The sequence below is a fragment of the Scomber japonicus genome, chromosome 2, assembly GCF_027409825.1.
Source record: "Scomber japonicus isolate fScoJap1 chromosome 2, fScoJap1.pri, whole genome shotgun sequence".
Lineage (NCBI taxonomy): Eukaryota > Metazoa > Chordata > Actinopteri > Scombriformes > Scombridae > Scomber > Scomber japonicus.
Genome location: NC_070579.1, coordinates 41,846,333 through 41,859,339, shown reverse-complemented (window position 1 = coordinate 41,859,339; position 13,007 = coordinate 41,846,333). Strand labels below are relative to the sequence as shown.

General features: G+C 50.8%; 24 non-coding genes across 24 annotated transcripts; all 24 read right to left on the bottom strand.

The window, feature by feature from the left end:
* Positions 1-617: 617 nt before the first annotated feature.
* Positions 618-736, bottom strand: LOC128384300 (5S ribosomal RNA). Its single transcript, XR_008324114.1, has one exon. It is a non-coding gene; the product is annotated as a 5S ribosomal RNA (ribosomal RNA).
* A 413-nt stretch (positions 737-1,149) lies between these two features.
* LOC128384293 (5S ribosomal RNA) lies at positions 1,150-1,268 on the bottom strand. Its single transcript, XR_008324110.1, has one exon. It is a non-coding gene; the product is annotated as a 5S ribosomal RNA (ribosomal RNA).
* A 413-nt stretch (positions 1,269-1,681) lies between these two features.
* Positions 1,682-1,800, bottom strand: LOC128384281 (5S ribosomal RNA). Its single transcript, XR_008324108.1, has one exon. It is a non-coding gene; the product is annotated as a 5S ribosomal RNA (ribosomal RNA).
* A 413-nt stretch (positions 1,801-2,213) lies between these two features.
* LOC128354170 (5S ribosomal RNA) lies at positions 2,214-2,332 on the bottom strand. The gene has a single exon (XR_008320970.1). It is a non-coding gene; the product is annotated as a 5S ribosomal RNA (ribosomal RNA).
* A 413-nt stretch (positions 2,333-2,745) lies between these two features.
* LOC128353536 (5S ribosomal RNA) lies at positions 2,746-2,864 on the bottom strand. The gene has a single exon (XR_008320889.1). It is a non-coding gene; the product is annotated as a 5S ribosomal RNA (ribosomal RNA).
* A 413-nt stretch (positions 2,865-3,277) lies between these two features.
* On the bottom strand, positions 3,278-3,396 carry LOC128384275 (5S ribosomal RNA). The gene has a single exon (XR_008324107.1). It is a non-coding gene; the product is annotated as a 5S ribosomal RNA (ribosomal RNA).
* A 413-nt stretch (positions 3,397-3,809) lies between these two features.
* Positions 3,810-3,928, bottom strand: LOC128384269 (5S ribosomal RNA). Its single transcript, XR_008324106.1, has one exon. It is a non-coding gene; the product is annotated as a 5S ribosomal RNA (ribosomal RNA).
* A 413-nt stretch (positions 3,929-4,341) lies between these two features.
* On the bottom strand, positions 4,342-4,460 carry LOC128353514 (5S ribosomal RNA). Its single transcript, XR_008320886.1, has one exon. It is a non-coding gene; the product is annotated as a 5S ribosomal RNA (ribosomal RNA).
* A 413-nt stretch (positions 4,461-4,873) lies between these two features.
* LOC128354165 (5S ribosomal RNA) lies at positions 4,874-4,992 on the bottom strand. Its single transcript, XR_008320969.1, has one exon. It is a non-coding gene; the product is annotated as a 5S ribosomal RNA (ribosomal RNA).
* Positions 4,993-5,405: 413 nt separating this feature from the next.
* On the bottom strand, positions 5,406-5,524 carry LOC128383756 (5S ribosomal RNA). Its single transcript, XR_008323964.1, has one exon. It is a non-coding gene; the product is annotated as a 5S ribosomal RNA (ribosomal RNA).
* A 413-nt stretch (positions 5,525-5,937) lies between these two features.
* On the bottom strand, positions 5,938-6,056 carry LOC128384263 (5S ribosomal RNA). Its single transcript, XR_008324105.1, has one exon. It is a non-coding gene; the product is annotated as a 5S ribosomal RNA (ribosomal RNA).
* A 411-nt stretch (positions 6,057-6,467) lies between these two features.
* Positions 6,468-6,586, bottom strand: LOC128353814 (5S ribosomal RNA). The gene has a single exon (XR_008320919.1). It is a non-coding gene; the product is annotated as a 5S ribosomal RNA (ribosomal RNA).
* A 413-nt stretch (positions 6,587-6,999) lies between these two features.
* Positions 7,000-7,118, bottom strand: LOC128384256 (5S ribosomal RNA). Its single transcript, XR_008324103.1, has one exon. It is a non-coding gene; the product is annotated as a 5S ribosomal RNA (ribosomal RNA).
* A 413-nt stretch (positions 7,119-7,531) lies between these two features.
* Positions 7,532-7,650, bottom strand: LOC128354157 (5S ribosomal RNA). The gene has a single exon (XR_008320968.1). It is a non-coding gene; the product is annotated as a 5S ribosomal RNA (ribosomal RNA).
* Positions 7,651-8,063: 413 nt separating this feature from the next.
* On the bottom strand, positions 8,064-8,182 carry LOC128384249 (5S ribosomal RNA). The gene has a single exon (XR_008324102.1). It is a non-coding gene; the product is annotated as a 5S ribosomal RNA (ribosomal RNA).
* Positions 8,183-8,594: 412 nt separating this feature from the next.
* On the bottom strand, positions 8,595-8,713 carry LOC128384242 (5S ribosomal RNA). Its single transcript, XR_008324101.1, has one exon. It is a non-coding gene; the product is annotated as a 5S ribosomal RNA (ribosomal RNA).
* Positions 8,714-9,126: 413 nt separating this feature from the next.
* Positions 9,127-9,245, bottom strand: LOC128354196 (5S ribosomal RNA). Its single transcript, XR_008320974.1, has one exon. It is a non-coding gene; the product is annotated as a 5S ribosomal RNA (ribosomal RNA).
* Positions 9,246-9,658: 413 nt separating this feature from the next.
* Positions 9,659-9,777, bottom strand: LOC128384235 (5S ribosomal RNA). The gene has a single exon (XR_008324100.1). It is a non-coding gene; the product is annotated as a 5S ribosomal RNA (ribosomal RNA).
* Positions 9,778-10,190: 413 nt separating this feature from the next.
* Positions 10,191-10,309, bottom strand: LOC128384228 (5S ribosomal RNA). The gene has a single exon (XR_008324099.1). It is a non-coding gene; the product is annotated as a 5S ribosomal RNA (ribosomal RNA).
* A 413-nt stretch (positions 10,310-10,722) lies between these two features.
* LOC128354363 (5S ribosomal RNA) lies at positions 10,723-10,841 on the bottom strand. The gene has a single exon (XR_008321024.1). It is a non-coding gene; the product is annotated as a 5S ribosomal RNA (ribosomal RNA).
* Positions 10,842-11,254: 413 nt separating this feature from the next.
* Positions 11,255-11,373, bottom strand: LOC128384221 (5S ribosomal RNA). The gene has a single exon (XR_008324095.1). It is a non-coding gene; the product is annotated as a 5S ribosomal RNA (ribosomal RNA).
* A 413-nt stretch (positions 11,374-11,786) lies between these two features.
* On the bottom strand, positions 11,787-11,905 carry LOC128353477 (5S ribosomal RNA). The gene has a single exon (XR_008320880.1). It is a non-coding gene; the product is annotated as a 5S ribosomal RNA (ribosomal RNA).
* A 413-nt stretch (positions 11,906-12,318) lies between these two features.
* On the bottom strand, positions 12,319-12,437 carry LOC128384203 (5S ribosomal RNA). The gene has a single exon (XR_008324082.1). It is a non-coding gene; the product is annotated as a 5S ribosomal RNA (ribosomal RNA).
* A 413-nt stretch (positions 12,438-12,850) lies between these two features.
* Positions 12,851-12,969, bottom strand: LOC128384192 (5S ribosomal RNA). The gene has a single exon (XR_008324071.1). It is a non-coding gene; the product is annotated as a 5S ribosomal RNA (ribosomal RNA).
* Positions 12,970-13,007: the final 38 nt, after the last annotated feature.

Here is a 13,007-nt window from a genome sequence, read left to right as displayed (position 1 = left end):
CTGCTCCCGCAGCCGCACCGCCATGTGCGACCATCTTTTCATCTCTGTTGTCCGTTGTCTTTCTCGTCGTCAGGGCCGGTCCGGTAGTCGTCATCTTTGTAGGCTGTCAGTGTCGGTCCTCTTACCCCCAGGCAGCAAAAAGCTGCTGGGTGGAAAGTACACCGCACACACTCTGAGCTGCTCACTGACCGGGAACCGGAAGTGGGCGTGTTCAGGGTGGTGCCGCAGAAAGCCCATTTAAACATGCTGTGACACCGCTGACAGTTGCTCACACCAGCCGGATAATGGTGTCTCAGCCATCAAACACATGCTATCCTTTAACAGTACTTTGATAGGAATAGTTGTTTTTTTTCTGCGGAGAAACACACAGCTGGAAGGACTGCAACCTTGTTTCTCAGGCCATTTGTGTACATGCGGGATGATTGCAGGCTTTTTACAGGCTGTAACAGTGAGAACTGGAACCCTAAAAACTACTTGGAAAGTGAGGCGTCTCAGTGCCACCTCTCTGGCGTGCATTCAGACACAGCTGGAATGATTGCAGCTTTTGTTCCTCAAAGCCCTGTGTGCGGTGATGGAGCAACAGCGCCCTCCTTTGGTGACAGCTGAGAGGGAAAAAAAGCTTACAGCACCTGGTATTCCCAGGCGGTCTCCCATCCAAGTACTAACCAGGCCCGACCCTGCTTAGCTTCCGAGATCAGACGAGATCGGGCGCGTTCAGGGTGGTATGGCCGTAAGCGACGAAACAGGCCGCAGAAAGCCCATTTAAACATGCTGTGACACCGCTGACAGTTGCTCACACCAGCTGAGTGGCGGATAATGGTGTCTCAGCCATCAAACACATGCTATCCTTTAACAGTACTTTGATAGGAATAGTTGTTTTTTTTCTGCGGAGAAACACACAGCTGGAAGGACTGCAACCTTGTTTCTCAGGCCATTTGTGTACATGCGGGATGATTGCAGGCTTTTTACAGGCTGTAACAGTGAGAACTGGAACCCTAAAAACTACTTGGAAAGTGAGGCGTCTCAGTGCCACCTCTCTGGCGTGCATTCAGACACAGCTGGAATGATTGCAGCTTTTGTTCCTCAAAGCCCTGTGTGCGGTGATGGAGCAACAGCGCCCTCCTTTGGTGACAGCTGAGAGGGAAAAAAAGCTTACAGCACCTGGTATTCCCAGGCGGTCTCCCATCCAAGTACTAACCAGGCCCGACCCTGCTTAGCTTCCGAGATCAGACGAGATCGGGCGCGTTCAGGGTGGTATGGCCGTAAGCGACGAAACAGGCCGCAGAAAGCCCATTTAAACATGCTGTGACACCGCTGACAGTTGCTCACACCAGCTGAGTGGCGGATAATGGTGTCTCAGCCATCAAACACATGCTATCCTTTAACAGTACTTTGATAGGAATAGTTGTTTTTTTTCTGCGGAGAAACACACAGCTGGAAGGACTGCAACCTTGTTTCTCAGGCCATTTGTGTACATGCGGGATGATTGCAGGCTTTTTACAGGCTGTAACAGTGAGAACTGGAACCCTAAAAACTACTTGGAAAGTGAGGCGTCTCAGTGCCACCTCTCTGGCGTGCATTCAGACACAGCTGGAATGATTGCAGCTTTTGTTCCTCAAAGCCCTGTGTGCGGTGATGGAGCAACAGCGCCCTCCTTTGGTGACAGCTGAGAGGGAAAAAAAGCTTACAGCACCTGGTATTCCCAGGCGGTCTCCCATCCAAGTACTAACCAGGCCCGACCCTGCTTAGCTTCCGAGATCAGACGAGATCGGGCGCGTTCAGGGTGGTATGGCCGTAAGCGACTAAACAGGCCGCAGAAAGCCCATTTAAACATGCTGTGACACCGCTGACAGTTGCTCACACCAGCTGAGTGGCGGATAATGGTGTCTCAGCCATCAAACACATGCTATCCTTTAACAGTACTTTGATAGGAATAGTTGTTTTTTTTCTGCGGAGAAACACACAGCTGGAAGGACTGCAACCTTGTTTCTCAGGCCATTTGTGTACATGCGGGATGATTGCAGGCTTTTTACAGGCTGTAACAGTGAGAACTGGAACCCTAAAAACTACTTGGAAAGTGAGGCGTCTCAGTGCCACCTCTCTGGCGTGCATTCAGACACAGCTGGAATGATTGCAGCTTTTGTTCCTCAAAGCCCTGTGTGCGGTGATGGAGCAACAGCGCCCTCCTTTGGTGACAGCTGAGAGGGAAAAAAAGCTTACAGCACCTGGTATTCCCAGGCGGTCTCCCATCCAAGTACTAACCAGGCCCGACCCTGCTTTGCTTCCGAGATCAGACGAGATCGGGCGAGTTCAGGGTGGTATGGCCGTAAGCGACGAAACAGGCCGCAGAAAGCCCATTTAAACATGCTGTGACACCGCTGACAGTTGCTCACACCAGCTGAGTGGCGGATAATGGTGTCTCAGCCATCAAACACATGCTATCCTTTAACAGTACTTTGATAGGAATAGTTGTTTTTTTTCTGCGGAGAAACACACAGCTGGAAGGACTGCAACCTTGTTTCTCAGGCCATTTGTGTACATGCGGGATGATTGCAGGCTTTTTACAGGCTGTAACAGTGAGAACTGGAACCCTAAAAACTACTTGGAAAGTGAGGCGTCTCAGTGCCACCTCTCTGGCGTGCATTCAGACACAGCTGGAATGATTGCAGCTTTTGTTCCTCAAAGCCCTGTGTGCGGTGATGGAGCAACAGCGCCCTCCTTTGGTGACAGCTGAGAGGGAAAAAAAGCTTACAGCACCTGGTATTCCCAGGCGGTCTCCCATCCAAGTACTAACCAGGCCCGACCCTGCTTAGCTTCCGAGATCAGACGAGATCGGGCGAGTTCAGGGTGGTATGGCCGTAAGCGACGAAACAGGCCGCAGAAAGCCCATTTAAACATGCTGTGACACCGCTGACAGTTGCTCACACCAGCTGAGTGGCGGATAATGGTGTCTCAGCCATCAAACACATGCTATCCTTTAACAGTACTTTGATAGGAATAGTTGTTTTTTTTCTGCGGAGAAACACACAGCTGGAAGGACTGCAACCTTGTTTCTCAGGCCATTTGTGTACATGCGGGATGATTGCAGGCTTTTTACAGGCTGTAACAGTGAGAACTGGAACCCTAAAAACTACTTGGAAAGTGAGGCGTCTCAGTGCCACCTCTCTGGCGTGCATTCAGACACAGCTGGAATGATTGCAGCTTTTGTTCCTCAAAGCCCTGTGTGCGGTGATGGAGCAACAGCGCCCTCCTTTGGTGACAGCTGAGAGGGAAAAAAAGCTTACAGCACCTGGTATTCCCAGGCGGTCTCCCATCCAAGTACTAACCAGGCCCGACCCTGCTTAGCTTCCGAGATCAGACGAGATCGGGCGCGTTCAGGGTGGTATGGCCGTAAGCGACGAAACAGGCCGCAGAAAGCCCATTTAAACATGCTGTGACACCGCTGACAGTTGCTCACACCAGCTGAGTGGCGGATAATGGTGTCTCAGCCATCAAACACATGCTATCCTTTAACAGTACTTTGATAGGAATAGTTGCTTTTTTTCTGCGGAGAAACACACAGCTGGAAGGACTGCAACCTTGTTTCTCAGGCCATTTGTGTACATGCGGGATGATTGCAGGCTTTTTACAGGCTGTAACAGTGAGAACTGGAACCCTAAAAACTACTTGGAAAGTGAGGCGTCTCAGTGCCACCTCTCTGGCGTGCATTCAGACACAGCTGGAATGATTGCAGCTTTTGTTCCTCAAAGCCCTGTGTGCGGTGATGGAGCAACAGCGCCCTCCTTTGGTGACAGCTGAGAGGGAAAAAAAGCTTACAGCACCTGGTATTCCCAGGCGGTCTCCCATCCAAGTACTAACCAGGCCCGACCCTGCTTAGCTTCCGAGATCAGACGAGATCGGGCGCGTTCAGGGTGGTATGGCCGTAAGCGACGAAACAGGCCGCAGAAAGCCCATTTAAACATGCTGTGACACCGCTGACAGTTGCTCACACCAGCTGAGTGGCGGATAATGGTGTCTCAGCCATCAAACACATGCTATCCTTTAACAGTACTTTGATAGGAATAGTTGTTTTTTTTCTGCGGAGAAACACACAGCTGGAAGGACTGCAACCTTGTTTCTCAGGCCATTTGTGTACATGCGGGATGATTGCAGGCTTTTTACAGGCTGTAACAGTGAGAACTGGAACCCTAAAAACTACTTGGAAAGTGAGGCGTCTCAGTGCCACCTCTCTGGCGTGCATTCAGACACAGCTGGAATGATTGCAGCTTTTGTTCCTCAAAGCCCTGTGTGCGGTGATGGAGCAACAGCGCCCTCCTTTGGTGACAGCTGAGAGGGAAAAAAAGCTTACAGCACCTGGTATTCCCAGGCGGTCTCCCATCCAAGTACTAACCAGGCCCGACCCTGCTTTGCTTCCGAGATCAGACGAGATCGGGCGCGTTCAGGGTGGTATGGCCGTAAGCGACGAAACAGGCCGCAGAAAGCCCATTTAAACATGCTGTGACACCGCTGACAGTTGCTCACACCAGCTGAGTGGCGGATAATGGTGTCTCAGCCATCAAACACATGCTATCCTTTAACAGTACTTTGATAGGAATAGTTGTTTTTTTTCTGCGGAGAAACACACAGCTGGAAGGACTGCAACCTTGTTTCTCAGGCCATTTGTGTACATGCGGGATGATTGCAGGCTTTTTACAGGCTGTAACAGTGAGAACTGGAACCCTAAAAACTACTTGGAAAGTGAGGCGTCTCAGTGCCACCTCTCTGGCGTGCATTCAGACACAGCTGGAATGATTGCAGCTTTTGTTCCTCAAAGCCCTGTGTGCGGTGATGGAGCAACAGCGCCCTCCTTTGGTGACAGCTGAGAGGGAAAAAAAGCTTACAGCACCTGGTATTCCCAGGCGGTCTCCCATCCAAGTACTAACCAGGCCCGACCCTGCTTTGCTTCCGAGATCAGACGAGATCGGGCGAGTTCAGGGTGGTATGGCCGTAAGCGACGAAACAGGCCGCAGAAAGCCCATTTAAACATGCTGTGACACCGCTGACAGTTGCTCACACCAGCTGAGTGGCGGATAATGGTGTCTCAGCCATCAAACACATGCTATCCTTTAACAGTACTTTGATAGGAATAGTTGTTTTTTTTCTGCGGAGAAACACACAGCTGGAAGGACTGCAACCTTGTTTCTCAGGCCATTTGTGTACATGCGGGATGATTGCAGGCTTTTTACAGGCTGTAACAGTGAGAACTGGAACCCTAAAAACTACTTGGAAAGTGAGGCGTCTCAGTGCCACCTCTCTGGCGTGCATTCAGACACAGCTGGAATGATTGCAGCTTTTGTTCCTCAAAGCCCTGTGTGCGGTGATGGAGCAACAGCGCCCTCCTTTGGTGACAGCTGAGAGGGAAAAAAAGCTTACAGCACCTGGTATTCCCAGGCGGTCTCCCATCCAAGTACTAACCAGGCCCGACCCTGCTTAGCTTCCGAGATCAGACGAGATCGGGCGCATTCAGGGTGGTATGGCCGTAAGCGACGAAACAGGCCGCAGAAAGCCCATTTAAACATGCTGTGACACCGCTGACAGTTGCTCACACCAGCTGAGTGGCGGATAATGGTGTCTCAGCCATCAAACACATGCTATCCTTTAACAGTACTTTGATAGGAATAGTTGTTTTTTTTCTGCGGAGAAACACACAGCTGGAAGGACTGCAACCTTGTTTCTCAGGCCATTTGTGTACATGCGGGATGATTGCAGGCTTTTTACAGGCTGTAACAGTGAGAACTGGAACCCTAAAAACTACTTGGAAAGTGAGGCGTCTCAGTGCCACCTCTCTGGCGTGCATTCAGACACAGCTGGAATGATTGCAGCTTTTGTTCCTCAAAGCCCTGTGTGCGGTGATGGAGCAACAGCGCCCTCCTTTGGTGACAGCTGAGAGGGAAAAAAAGCTTACAGCACCTGGTATTCCCAGGCGGTCTCCCATCCAAGTACTAACCAGGCCCGACCCTGCTTAGCTTCCGAGATCAGACGAGATCGGGCGCGTTCAGGGTGGTATGGCCGTAAGCGACGAAACAGGCCGCAGAAAGCCCATTTAAACATGCTGTGACACCGCTGACAGTTGCTCACACCAGCTGAGTGGCGGATAATGGTGTCTCAGCCATCAAACACATGCTATCCTTTAACAGTACTTTGATAGGAATAGTTTTTTTTTCTGCGGAGAAACACACAGCTGGAAGGACTGCAACCTTGTTTCTCAGGCCATTTGTGTACATGCGGGATGATTGCAGGCTTTTTACAGGCTGTAACAGTGAGAACTGGAACCCTAAAAACTACTTGGAAAGTGAGGCGTCTCAGTGCCACCTCTCTGGCGTGCATTCAGACACAGCTGGAATGATTGCAGCTTTTGTTCCTCAAAGCCCTGTGTGCGGTGATGGAGCAACAGCGCCCTCCTTTGGTGACAGCTGAGAGGGAAAAAAACCTTACAGCACCTGGTATTCCCAGGCGGTCTCCCATCCAAGTACTAACCAGGCCCGACCCTGCTTAGCTTCCGAGATCAGACGAGATCGGGCGCGTTCAGGGTGGTATGGCCGTAAGCGACTAAACAGGCCGCAGAAAGCCCATTTAAACATGCTGTGACACCGCTGACAGTTGCTCACACCAGCTGAGTGGCGGATAATGGTGTCTCAGCCATCAAACACATGCTATCCTTTAACAGTACTTTGATAGGAATAGTTGTTTTTTTTCTGCGGAGAAACACACAGCTGGAAGGACTGCAACCTTGTTTCTCAGGCCATTTGTGTACATGCGGGATGATTGCAGGCTTTTTACAGGCTGTAACAGTGAGAACTGGAACCCTAAAAACTACTTGGAAAGTGAGGCGTCTCAGTGCCACCTCTCTGGCGTGCATTCAGACACAGCTGGAATGATTGCAGCTTTTGTTCCTCAAAGCCCTGTGTGCGGTGATGGAGCAACAGCGCCCTCCTTTGGTGACAGCTGAGAGGGAAAAAAAGCTTACAGCACCTGGTATTCCCAGGCGGTCTCCCATCCAAGTACTAACCAGGCCCGACCCTGCTTAGCTTCCGAGATCAGACGAGATCGGGCGCGTTCAGGGTGGTATGGCCGTAAGCGACTAAACAGGCCGCAGAAAGCCCATTTAAACATGCTGTGACACCGCTGACAGTTGCTCACACCAGCTGAGTGGCGGATAATGGTGTCTCAGCCATCAAACACATGCTATCCTTTAACAGTACTTTGATAGGAATAGTTGTTTTTTTTCTGCGGAGAAACACACAGCTGGAAGGACTGCAACCTTGTTTCTCAGGCCATTTGTGTACATGCGGGATGATTGCAGGCTTTTTACAGGCTGTAACAGTGAGAACTGGAACCCTAAAAACTACTTGGAAAGTGAGGCGTCTCAGTGCCACCTCTCTGGCGTGCATTCAGACACAGCTGGAATGATTGCAGCTTTTGTTCCTCAAAGCCCTGTGTGCGGTGATGGAGCAACAGCGCCCTCCTTTGGTGACAGCTGAGAGGGAAAAAAAGCTTACAGCACCTGGTATTCCCAGGCGGTCTCCCATCCAAGTACTAACCAGGCCCGACCCTGCTTTGCTTCCGAGATCAGACGAGATCGGGCGAGTTCAGGGTGGTATGGCCGTAAGCGACGAAACAGGCCGCAGAAAGCCCATTTAAACATGCTGTGACACCGCTGACAGTTGCTCACACCAGCTGAGTGGCGGATAATGGTGTCTCAGCCATCAAACACATGCTATCCTTTAACAGTACTTTGATAGGAATAGTTGTTTTTTTTCTGCGGAGAAACACACAGCTGGAAGGACTGCAACCTTGTTTCTCAGGCCATTTGTGTACATGCGGGATGATTGCAGGCTTTTTACAGGCTGTAACAGTGAGAACTGGAACCCTAAAAACTACTTGGAAAGTGAGGCGTCTCAGTGCCACCTCTCTGGCGTGCATTCAGACACAGCTGGAATGATTGCAGCTTTTGTTCCTCAAAGCCCTGTGTGCGGTGATGGAGCAACAGCGCCCTCCTTTGGTGACAGCTGAGAGGGAAAAAAAGCTTACAGCACCTGGTATTCCCAGGCGGTCTCCCATCCAAGTACTAACCAGGCCCGACCCTGCTTAGCTTCCGAGATCAGACGAGATCGGGCGCGTTCAGGGTGGTATGGCCGTAAGCGACGAAACAGGCCGCAGAAAGCCCATTTAAACATGCTGTGACACCGCTGACAGTTGCTCACACCAGCTGAGTGGCGGATAATGGTGTCTCAGCCATCAAACACATGCTATCCTTAACAGTACTTTGATAGGAATAGTTGTTTTTTTTCTGCGGAGAAACACACAGCTGGAAGGACTGCAACCTTGTTTCTCAGGCCATTTGTGTACATGCGGGATGATTGCAGGCTTTTTACAGGCTGTAACAGTGAGAACTGGAACCCTAAAAACTACTTGGAAAGTGAGGCGTCTCAGTGCCACCTCTCTGGCGTGCATTCAGACACAGCTGGAATGATTGCAGCTTTTGTTCCTCAAAGCCCTGTGTGCGGTGATGGAGCAACAGCGCCCTCCTTTGGTGACAGCTGAGAGGGAAAAAAAGCTTACAGCACCTGGTATTCCCAGGCGGTCTCCCATCCAAGTACTAACCAGGCCCGACCCTGCTTAGCTTCCGAGATCAGACGAGATCGGGCGCGTTCAGGGTGGTATGGCCGTAAGCGACGAAACAGGCCGCAGAAAGCCCATTTAAACATGCTGTGACACCGCTGACAGTTGCTCACACCAGCTGAGTGGCGGATAATGGTGTCTCAGCCATCAAACACATGCTATCCTTTAACAGTACTTTGATAGGAATAGTTGTTTTTTTTCTGCGGAGAAACACACAGCTGGAAGGACTGCAACCTTGTTTCTCAGGCCATTTGTGTACATGCGGGATGATTGCAGGCTTTTTACAGGCTGTAACAGTGAGAACTGGAACCCTAAAAACTACTTGGAAAGTGAGGCGTCTCAGTGCCACCTCTCTGGCGTGCATTCAGACACAGCTGGAATGATTGCAGCTTTTGTTCCTCAAAGCCCTGTGTGCGGTGATGGAGCAACAGCGCCCTCCTTTGGTGACAGCTGAGAGGGAAAAAAAGCTAACAGCACCTGGTATTCCCAGGCGGTCTCCCATCCAAGTACTAACCAGGCCCGACCCTGCTTAGCTTCCAAGATCAGACGAGATCGGGCGCTTTCAGGGTGGTATGGCCGTAAGCGACGAAACAGGCCGCAGAAAGCCCATTTAAACATGCTGTGACACCGCTGACAGTTGCTCACACCAGCTGAGTGGCGGATAATGGTGTCTCAGCCATCAAACACATGCTATCCTTTAACAGTACTTTGATAGGAATAGTTGTTTTTTTTCTGCGGAGAAACACACAGCTGGAAGGACTGCAACCTTGTTTCTCAGGCCATTTGTGTACATGCGGGATGATTGCAGGCTTTTTACAGGCTGTAACAGTGAGAACTGGAAGCCTAAAAACTACTTGGAAAGTGAGGCGTCTCAGTGCCACCTCTCTGGCGTGCATTCAGACACAGCTGGAATGATTGCAGCTTTTGTTCCTCAAAGCCCTGTGTGCGGTGATGGAGCAACAGCGCCCTCCTTTGGTGACAGCTGAGAGGGAAAAAAAGCTTACAGCACCTGGTATTCCCAGGCGGTCTCCCATCCAAGTACTAACCAGGCCCGACCCTGCTTAGCTTCCGAGATCAGACGAGATCGGGCGCGTTCAGGGTGGTATGGCCGTAAGCGACGAAACAGGCCGCAGAAAGCCCATTTAAACATGCTGTGACACCGCTGACAGTTGCTCACACCAGCTGAGTGGCGGATAATGGTGTCTCAGCCATCAAACACATGCTATCCTTTAACAGTACTTTGATAGGAATAGTTGTTTTTTTTCTGCGGAGAAACACACAGCTGGAAGGACTGCAACCTTGTTTCTCAGGCCATTTGTGTACATGCGGGATGATTGCAGGCTTTTTACAGGCTGTAACAGTGAGAACTGGAACCCTAAAAACTACTTGGAAAGTGAGGCGTCTCAGTGCCACCTCTCTGGCGTGCATTCAGACACAGCTGGAATGATTGCAGCTTTTGTTCCTCAAAGCCCTGTGTGCGGTGATGGAGCAACAGCGCCCTCCTTTGGTGACAGCTGAGAGGGAAAAAAAGCTTACAGCACCTGGTATTCCCAGGCGGTCTCCCATCCAAGTACTAACCAGGCCCGACCCTGCTTAGCTTCCGAGATCAGACGAGATCGGGCGCGTTCAGGGTGGTATGGCCGTAAGCGACGAAACAGGCCGCAGAAAGCCCATTTAAACATGCTGTGACACCGCTGACAGTTGCTCACACCAGCTGAGTGGCGGATAATGGTGTCTCAGCCATCAAACACATGCTATCCTTTAACAGTACTTTGATAGGAATAGTTGTTTTTTTTCTGCGGAGAAACACACAGCTGGAAGGACTGCAACCTTGTTTCTCAGGCCATTTGTGTACATGCGGGATGATTGCAGGCTTTTTACAGGCTGTAACAGTGAGAACTGGAACCCTAAAAACTACTTGGAAAGTGAGGCGTCTCAGTGCCACCTCTCTGGCGTGCATTCAGACACAGCTGGAATGATTGCAGCTTTTGTTCCTCAAAGCCCTGTGTGCGGTGATGGAGCAACAGCGCCCTCCTTTGGTGACAGCTGAGAGGGAAAAAAAGCTTACAGCACCTGGTATTCCCAGGCTGTCTCCCATCCAAGTACTAACCAGGCCCGACCCTGCTTAGCTTCCGAGATCAGACGAGATCGGGCGCGTTCAGGGTGGTATGGCCGTAAGCGACGAAACAGGCCGCAGAAAGCCCATTTAAACATGCTGTGACACCGCTGACAGTTGCTCACACCAGCTGAGTGGCGGATAATGGTGTCTCAGCCATCAAACACATGCTATCCTTTAACAGTACTTTGATAGGAATAGTTGTTTTTTTTCTGCGGAGAAACACACAGCTGGAAGGACTGCAACCTTGTTTCTCAGGCCATTTGTGTACATGCGGGATGATTGCAGGCTTTTTACAGGCTGTAACAGTGAGAACTGGAACCCTAAAAACTACTTGGAAAGTGAGGCGTCTCAGTGCCACCTCTCTGGCGTTCATTCAGACGCAGCTGGAATGATTGCAGCTTTTGTTCCTCAAAGCCCTGTGTGCGGTGATGGAGCAACAGCGCCCTCCTTTGGTGACAGCTGAGAGGGAAAAAAAGCTTACAGCACCTGGTATTCCCAGGCGGTCTCCCATCCAAGTACTAACCAGGCCCGACCCTGCTTAGCTTCCGAGATCAGACGAGATCGGGCGCGTTCAGGGTGGTATGGCCGTAAGCGACGAAACAGGCCGCAGAAAGCCCATTTAAACATGCTGTGACACCGCTGACAGTTGCTCACACCAGCTGAGTGGCGGATAATGGTGTCTCAGCCATCAAACACATGCTATCCTTTAACAGTACTTTGATAGGAATAGTTGCTTTTTTTCTGCGGAGAAACACACAGCTGGAAGGACTGCAACCTTGTTTCTCAGGCCATTTGTGTACATGCAGGATGATTGCAGGCTTTTTACAGGCTGTAACAGTGAGAACTGGAACCCTAAAAACTACTTGGAAAGTGAGGCGTCTCAGTGCCACCTCTCTGGCGTGCATTCAGACACAGCTGGAATGATTGCAGCTTTTGTTCCTCAAAGCCCTGTGTGCGGTGATGGAGCAACAGCGCCCTCCTTTGGTGACAGCTGAGAGGGAAAAAAAGCTAACAGCACCTGGTATTCCCAGGCGGTCTCCCATCCAAGTACTAACCAGGCCCGACCCTGCTTAGCTTCCGAGATCAGACGAGATCGGGCGCTTTCAGGGTGGTATGGCCGTAAGCGACGAAACAGGCCGCAGAAAGCCCATTTAAACATGCTGTGACACCGCTGACAGTTGCTCACACCAGCTGAGTGGCGGATAATGGTGTCTCAGCCATCAAACACATGCTATCCTTTAACAGTACTTTGATAGGAATAGTTGTTTTTTTTCTGCGGAGAAACACACAGCTGGAAGGACTGCAACCTTGTTTCTCAGGCCATTTGTGTACATGCGGGATGATTGCAGGCTTTTTACAGGCTGTAACAGTGAGAACTGGAAGCCTAAAAACTACTTGGAAAGTGAGGCGTCTCAGTGCCACCTCTCTGGCGTGCATTCAGACACAGCTGGAATGATTGCAGCTTTTGTTCCTCAAAGCCCTGTGTGCGGTGATGGAGCAACAGCGCCCTCCTTTGGTGACAGCTGAGAGGGAAAAAAAGCTTACAGCACCTGGTATTCCCAGGCGGTCTCCCATCCAAGTACTAACCAGGCCCGACCCTGCTTAGCTTCCGAGATCAGACGAGATCGGGCGCGTTCAGGGTGGTATGGCCGTAAGCGACGAAACAGGCCGCAGAAAGCCCATTTAAACATGCTGTGACACCGCTGACAGTTGCTCACACCAGCTGAGTGGCGGATAATGGTGTCTCAGCCATCAAACACATGCTATCCTTTAACAGTACTTTGATAGGAATAGTTGTTTTTTTTCTGCGGAGAAACACACAGCTGGAAGGACTGCAACCTTGTTTCTCAGGCCATTTGTGTACATGCGGGATGATTGCAGGCTTTTTACAGGCTGTAACAGTGAGAACTGGAACCCTAAAAACTACTTGGAAAGTGAGGCGTCTCAGTGCCACCTCTCTGGCGTGCATTCAGACACAGCTGGAATGATTGCAGCTTTTGTTCCTCAAAGCCCTGTGTGCGGTGATGGAGCAACAGCGCCCTCCTTTGGTGACAGCTGAGAGGGAAAAAAAGCTTACAGCACCTGGTATTCCCAGGCGGTCTCCCATCCAAGTACTAACCAGGCCCGACCCTGCTTAGCTTCCGAGATCAGACGAGATCGGGCGCGTTCAGGGTGGTATGGCCGTAAGCGACGAAACAGGCCGCAGAAAGCCCATTTAAACATGCTG